General features: G+C 43.5%; 1 long non-coding RNA gene across 1 annotated transcript; it reads right to left on the bottom strand.

Annotated features, from left to right (window-relative positions):
• Positions 1–4,440: 4,440 nt before the first annotated feature.
• LOC137149291 (uncharacterized) lies at positions 4,441–6,640 on the bottom strand. The gene is made up of 3 exons (XR_010918725.1): positions 6,229–6,640; positions 5,549–5,991; positions 4,441–4,762 (listed from the first exon to the last, which is right to left on the bottom strand). It is a non-coding gene; the product is annotated as an uncharacterized lncRNA (long non-coding RNA).
• Between the last annotated feature and the right edge of the window lie 1,306 nt (positions 6,641–7,946).

Raw genomic sequence — 7,946 nt, 5'->3', positions numbered from 1 at the left:
GGAGTACTTTGTCCAGTTTGAGCACTGCACTTTAATAAAGATACAGGAAAAGATAAGAGGTTTAAAAACCTGACCTATGAGGAAAGGTTAAAAAAAAAACTAGGTATGTTTAGTTTTGAGAAAAGGTAACTGAGGGTGGACCTGATAAAAGTCTTGAAATACTTTAAAAAAAGAGGACAGGGATCAATTGTTGTCCATGTCCACTGAAGGTAGGACAAGAAGTAATGGGCTTAATCTGCTGCAAGGGAGACAGTTTAGATATTATGAAAAACTTTCCTACTAAAAGATAGGAAAGTTCTGTAATAGGCTTCTGAGGGAGGTTGTGGGATCCCCATCATTACAGGTTTTTAAGAACAGGTTAGAAAAACACCTGTCAGGGAAGTCTAGTTATACTTTATCTTATCTCAGCACAGGGGTATGGACTAGGTAACCTCTTGATGTCCTCCAATTCTACATTTCTATTATTCTATTTACACACACACACACACACACACACACACACACACACACACACACACACACACACACACACACACACACACACACACACACACACACACACACACACACACACACACAGAGTTGAGAAAAGTAAATATTGTACATATTATATTCCAGATGATCATCAATGCAGTTGAATAAACTGCCCGGCAAGTCAGACAAGGAGGGTAATTCTCCAATAACATATTCAAATTCAGATTTCAATTTAATTATGTGCATAAAACTGCAAACTCCTACTGTTTCAAAACCATCCTCAAAACACACTTATTTCAGTTAACCTCCCATTCCTGATTTCTAATCTAGAATTCATTTTACAAACTGGCCCAGATTTTATTGTTCAAAAGCCTGACCATGTGTTGGTAAAAATAAGGCCATCACATGATCTTTCACTGTTGATCATATCTCACTGAGGGTTGACCACATGTCACAAGGTAAAATTTTCATAAGCGCCTACAGGTATGTCTATGCCACAATGGAGGTGGGACTGCAGCTCAAGTAAGCATACTTGTGTTAGCTTTAATCAAGCTAACTGACTAAAAATAGTACTAAAGACATGGTAGCATTGACCCTGGCACAGGTTAGCAATGCGGGTACATACCCAGCATTCCAGGCAGGCTTGTACAACCCTGCTAAGCCAATTCCACTGTGATTCTTAGCCATGCTATCTAGATTAAATCAACTAAAATCAATTAGACTACTCACAGTAATAAAATTAAACATATGCATAAGTGTTTGCACAATCACGACCTTAGATTGTACATTCCAAAAAGCAGGAACCTGCCATTTTTTCTTATTTGTTTGTAAAGCACCATACACATCTCTGATGATGTATAAATTATAAATGTATAAATAATGCAAATAAAAATAATAGTGTCACATTTTAAAATTCAGAATCCAGGATCTAAAGCTTTCTTGGATGAAACCATGAATCATAAATCAAGAACTTTTGAGCATGTTTCAAATTATTGCCTTCTTTGGTTAAATTAGAAGACAGGGATATTTTTCATGCCTCTAAAATATATCACTTTTCTTAATAAAAAAAATCATAGAATCGTAGGACTGGAAGGGACCTTTAGAGGTCATCTAGTCCAGTCCCCTGCACTTATGGCAAAACCAAGCATTATCTAGACCATTCCTGAAAGCTGTTTGTCAAACCACCTCTTAAAAACCTGCTCCAATGATGGAGATTCCACAAACTCCCTATGCAATTTATTCCAATGCTTAACTATCATAACAGTTAAGAAGCTTTTCCTAATGTCCAACCTAAACCATCCTTGCTGCAATTTAAGCCCCACTGTTTCATGTCCTATCCTCAGAGGTTAATGAGAAAAATTTTGTAACAACCTTTTATGTACTTGAAAACTGTTATCATGCCCCCTCTCAGTCATCTCTTCTCCAGACTAAACAAACCCAGTTTTTTCAATCTTCCATCTTGGATCATGTTTTCTAGACCTTTAATCATTTTTGTTGCTCTTCTTTGGACTTTCTCCAATTTGTCCACATCTTTTCTGAAATGACGTGCCCAGAACTGGACACAATACTCCAGTTGTGGCCTGATCAGTGCTCAGTAGAGCAGAAGAATTACTTCTTATGTCTTGCTTACAACACTCCTGTTAATACACCCCAGAATCATGTTTGCTTTTTTTGCAACAGTGTTACATTGACGACTCATATTTAGCTTGTGATCCACTATGATCTCCAGATCCCTTTCTGCAGTACTCTTTCCTAGGGAGTCATTTCCCATTTTGCATATGTGCACATGATTTATGAGGAGAGGCTGAGGGAATTAGGCTTGTTTAGCCTGCAGAAGAGAAGAATGAGGGGAGATTTGATAGCAGCCTTTAACTACCTGAAAGGGAGTTGCAGGGAGAATGGAACTAGGCTGTTTTCATTGGTAGTAGATGGCAGAACTAGGAGCAATGGTCTCAAGTTGCAGTGGGGGAGGTCTAGGTTGGATATTAGGAAAAGCTTTTTGACTAGGAGGGTGGTGACACACTGGAACGGGATACTTACAGAGGTGGTGGAATCTCCATCCTTAGAGGTTTTTAAGGTGCGGCTTGACAAAGCCCTGGCTGGGATGATTTAGTTGAGGTTGGCCCTGCTTTGAGCAGGGGGTTGGACTAGATGACCTCCTGAGGTCCCTTCCAACCCTAATCTTCTATGATTCTATGAATTTATTGTTCCTTCCTAAGTGGAGTACTTCGAAGTTGTCCTTGTTGAATTTCATCCTATTTACTTCACACCATTTCTCCAGTTTGTCCAGATCATTTTGAATTTTAATCCTATCCTGCAAAACACTTGCAACCTCTCTCAGCTTGGTATAATCTGCAAACTTTATAAGTGTACTCTCTATGCCATTATCTAAATCATTGATCAAGATATTGAACAGAACTGGACCCAAAACTGACACACCACTTGATATTCCCTTCCAACTTGACTGTGCATCACTGATAACTACTCTTTAGGAATGGTTTTCCAACCAGTTATTTGCCAACCTTATAGTAGCTCCATCTGGGTTGTATTTCCTTAGTTTGTTTATGAGAAGGTCATGCAAGATAGTATCAAAAGCCTTACTAAAGTCAAGATATACCACATCTACGGCTTCCCCCCAGCCACAAGGCTTGTTACTTTCTCAAAGAAAGATATCAGGTTGGCTTCACATGTTTTGTTCTTGACAAATACATTCTGACTGTTACTTGTCACTTTATTCTCTTCTAAGCTTTTGCAATTTGATTGCATTACCAGATAAATATAATATTATGGAATATTTCTTGCTATTAAAATCTACTGATGGTAAATTTCCCTTTTTAAAATCTTATTATATTGTTTATTTCACCGAGATACTTGAGGAACTGGCGATTACTTTTTTCATAGTTTTAAGGCTATAGCAACTGTGCTATAAAAGGAACATTAAATGAAGACTGTTTAGTGGTGTAAGCGTTTCTGGTTCCGTGGGAGGCCACAGTGGCTTCCTACAGGGGAATAGCTCGCGTTTGGCGAGAGATCAGTCCAGGCAATTCACCCGTATGTGGGGCGAGCACTCAGTCTACCATTAAAGCCCCCAGTCGGGGCGAGTGAGCAAGGAGACTATCTCTCCAACCCCTAGGCAGGGTGAGTAGAGGCGGATCACTCAGGCCCTCAGTCCGGGCGAGCGAGCAAGGAGTCTATGCTCTAACCCTTACGCAGGGTCAGCAAAGGAGGCAACAGCTTCAGGCGGGGTCAGGAGAGCAATTCTCCTGGGGTGGCTAGGGAAAAGGGGAAGGGGACGCAGGCCCACCCGTCTCCACTGCGTCCCAGCCCAGGGCCCTAGCAGTGGCAGAAGCGGGAGCCACTGTGCCGGCGGGGCTCCCGCCACAACACACCGGCTATAAGGCGGCTTCAGCCACAGGCCATGGCTGTCCCTGGGCTACTTCCTCCCCACTGACCCTAGTACCTGCTTCCTCCGTGGCACGGGGATAGTCCACCTGGTGTAGCGCCGTCAGTCCTTCCTCATCAATGGGGGGTAAGGCAGGAAGCTCCTCTTCAGGGGGAAGCTCCTCCAGGTCGTTGTAGGTGGGGAGTGGCTCGGCCTCGGGCAGCTCCTCCAAGTCCTGTCCCGCTGCAGGGAGGGGCTCGGCGGTCGGCTGTTCCTCCAAATCCGGCCCAGCCTCCGGAGGTGCCCGCCACTCGGGCTGCTCTGGGGTCTCGGCCCAGCCAGGCAGTTCCAGAGCACAGCCCCAGGCTCGGGGTAACTCGGCCCAGTCATCCTGGCCGGGTTGCCTTGTCCAGCTCCTCGAGGGCCCTATCCAATCCCCGGGCCCAGGTGGGGCCGGGGTTCGTCGTCGTCGGCAGCGGCGGCTAGGCTCTGGCCTAGGCCTCTGCTGGTGGGGCAGCACGTCTGCCTCTGGTGGCAGTCTGGGCCCTACTGAGCTCAGGGGCCAGGCTTTTGTACTTCCCCTTCCTGTTGGGGCTCTGCCCCGCGGCTGCCAATTGGCCTGGCCGGGTGGCCCTATCACGGCCTGGGTCCTTTGTTGCCGGGCAGACTCTGGGGCAGGGTGTGAGTTGGGTCAATCAGAGCGCTCGTGTCCTTCCTCAGGCTCTGGCTCCGTGGGAGGCCACAGCGGCTTCCTACAAGTGGGTCAGCATTGCTCTTGTGTGTAGAGTATAGCTCAGTCCTGCAGGCCACCTAGCACTGCTGAAAGATGTGAAGAAAATATTGCTGTTCAGAAAATGAAACTTTTGTCCCACAGGAAATTCTGATATTTCAACACTTGTTTTCATCCTGAAAAAAAGACAAAAAGTTGTAATCTCAGAATTTTTTGCAGAGTGAAAATTTCCCTCCCAAAAAATCAATTTGGAAATTTTGAAAGAAAAAATTGCAGTTTTTTCATATCAAAATGAAATATTTTATTTTAAAATGTCAAGATTTTCAAAATTTTCAACATTTCAAAGTGTCAATTTCAAACAAAAACACTTTGTTTTGAATTTTCACCACTTAAAAATTAAATTGTAATCAGCATTTCCTACAAAATAGATTTCTACAAAACATCATCTTTCATCAGGAGAATTTTTTCAGTCAAATTTTGACCAGCTTAGTGCAGAGCCAGAACGTTAGATCTCAGCACACAGCATTTGCTGAGCGTTGTACAAAGATGCTTCTACAAAGTGTGAAGAACTGTAGACAGTGCTCAGCAATGTGAGTGGAGGTTCACTTCTGCACTAAACTGAGCGCAGTGAAGGGTGGAAAGCAGACAGAATGGGAAGGAGGCAAGTACCTATGTCCTGAGTGGGCTCAGGGCAATTCAGTGAATATAATTCATCTGCATTGCAGCCATTTTTAGGATTTTTAGTTACTTCCACTACCAAGGAAGAGCAGCAACTTACACAAATGTATCTTAGAGCTGAACTGAGCAGAAAGCAAAAGCAGGGGCAATCATGAAGGCCAGCCACTGACATAAATGCTTCCAGAAGTCCTCATGAAATATTCTCTCTCCCAGGCAGCTGTTCAATATCTCATGTGATAGGCACAGTGTTCTTTCCAACCTACTAGAATGCACAACCCACTCACCTCAGCTTATTTTATCTTGTTGTATTAGATTGGGAATTTAAAAGGATTTTGCTCCTTGTTCAGCAGGCAGCCCAACCAGTGACTCACTGCAGTTCTCACCACCTTTCTGCCCACTCCTGCAGGACTCAGACTGTAATTTGTCCCAAAGTGCCAGGTGTCTGGGAATGTAATCTGATCCTTTAAACCAAGATAGACATAAACCTTCTTCTTAGAACATTGGTGTTTCTAGGTAATTAGATAGTAGACAACTTCTGGAGCTGACAAAGCTACATTGTCTCAAATCTGGTACGAAATCCCATTAGGAGAGTCTTCATGAAAACTTTTCATTCAGTGAAATTCTGATTGGCAGTGATTTAAAAACAGGAAATGGAAAAGTAATCATGGATGATCCCTTATGTCCAAGAAAAAAATAATCCATTGATTTCATCATGAACAAAGAGAACCTGAAGAAGAAGAAATTTTAAACAAAGAATTCAGGCGATAGCAGTTCTCTACAAAATAGATTAATCCTGTCACACTTTCAGAGCCAGCTGCACTCTGTCCCCCCTTCTGGTCAATCTGAGTATATCCCTCACGTGTCAGACCTTGTGAATTTACCTATCCTGGGGTACAAGTCCACAATTCTCCCACTCTTAGACCAGGCCCTTGGCTACAGCACCCTGTGTATCAACTGTGCTTACCCAGAAGGTCCAATTGAACTTGGATACCCGGTGGTTCTTCCCTTTGGCAGTCTGTGATCAAGCTACCATCTTAAAAACAAAGCACTATTTATTTTTAGCAGTAGAAACAAAAGACAGAGAAGAAAAATGTTAAAACAGTCTACATGCACGTGCACCTTAGTAACACAGTCCCTGGTCTTCTTATGATTCCAGAACTGGAAATGTAGACCATTGCGCCCTCAGGCTTAACTGAACAGTATAATGTTCATGTGATATGTTATTGTTAATGGTGAAGATGAAATCAAGTGTCGGATCCTCAGAAGTGCTGATCATCAGGAGCTCCCATTGACAAAGGCTATGCACTACAAAGTTAAGTCGACTTAAGTTACGTTGACATTCACCCACTGCTGTAATTAAACCACTTTTGAATGTCCACACAATGCTTCTTGTGACAGTGCACGCATCCACAGTTGTTGCTCTTGAATTGACAGAGAAAGTAATGCACCATGAGTAGCTATCCCACCGTGCAACTCACCACCATCTGCCACTGGGTGTTGTGTGCAGTGCCTTATGGGGGTGGGCTCAGCATCCCATGATGCAATTTTCTCCATCCCATCATTCCATGTGTTTCCAACTATGCTTCCAACCAGCGCAAGGACACCAAAATGAGACCTGCCCTAATGGTGAAGAAATGAGTGGTGATTGCTGTGTGGAAGCTGGCAACTCCTGACTTCTATCGATCTTCTGCGAATCAGTCTGGAGTGGGGAAGTCCACCGTGAAGGTTGCAGTAATGCAAGTGTGCAAGGCCATTATTTGCCTCCCACTACCAAGGGCAATGTGAATGAAATAGTGAATGACTTTGCGGCAATGGAATTCCCTAATTGCAGCAGGGCGATTGATGGCACATATACCCCAATTGGCCCCAGACCACCTTGCAATGGAGTACATCAACACAAAGGGCTACTTTTCTATGGTATTGCAAGCTCTGGTAGATCACCGGTGTCATTTCACTGATATCAATGCTAGGTGATCAGAGAAGGTGCCTGATGTACACATCTTCAGGAAAGCTGGCCTGTACAGAAAGCTGCAAGTTGGGACTTTCTTTCCAGACCAGAAGATTCCAGTAGGGGATGTGGAAATGCCATTAGTGATCCTTGGAGACCCAGACTACCCCTTGCTCCCAGGGCAACCCTGACTGAAGCAGGAGTGTTTCAACAACAGGTTCAGTAGGTGTAGCATGATTATTGAATGTGCCTTTGGTTGCTTAAAGGGTCGCTGGTGCTGCCTTTATGGCATGTTAGACCTTAATGAGGAAAATATTCCCATGGTCATAGCAGCCTGCTGTGCACTGCATAATATTTGTGAAGCTAAGAAGGAAAAACTTCTGCAGGGGTGGATCAACACTTTTGAGCAGCCATATAGTCAGGGCTGTTAGAGGGGCTCAAAAGGGAACTATTTGAATCAGGGGGGTTTTAAAGGAACATTTTAGCAATGAGCCCTAGTACTGTAGGTTTATGTAGTGCACTGAGCCATGTATTGTTTTCTTGCACTGTAGTAAGAACCTTGTAATGTCGCAGTGTGTGCTTTAATTTTATAATGCAAATGCACTGATTATCACTGAGTATGAATTTCAGCAGCAACCACCCTATGTAGGAGGTAAATAAAGATTCCTTCTCTTTCTATAAGTACATTTTTATTCAAGACTGATGCAAACATTTCTATGTTCTGCAAGGAACAT

Source organism: Emydura macquarii, unplaced genomic scaffold (genome assembly GCF_026122565.2).
Source record: "Emydura macquarii macquarii isolate MOO-44397 ecotype Brisbane River unplaced genomic scaffold, CSIRO-AGI_Emac_v2 contig_719, whole genome shotgun sequence".
NCBI classification, from domain to species: domain Eukaryota; kingdom Metazoa; phylum Chordata; order Testudines; family Chelidae; genus Emydura; species Emydura macquarii.
Note: the sequence above shows the minus strand (reverse complement) of the source record. Positions and strands in the feature narration are given on the sequence as shown.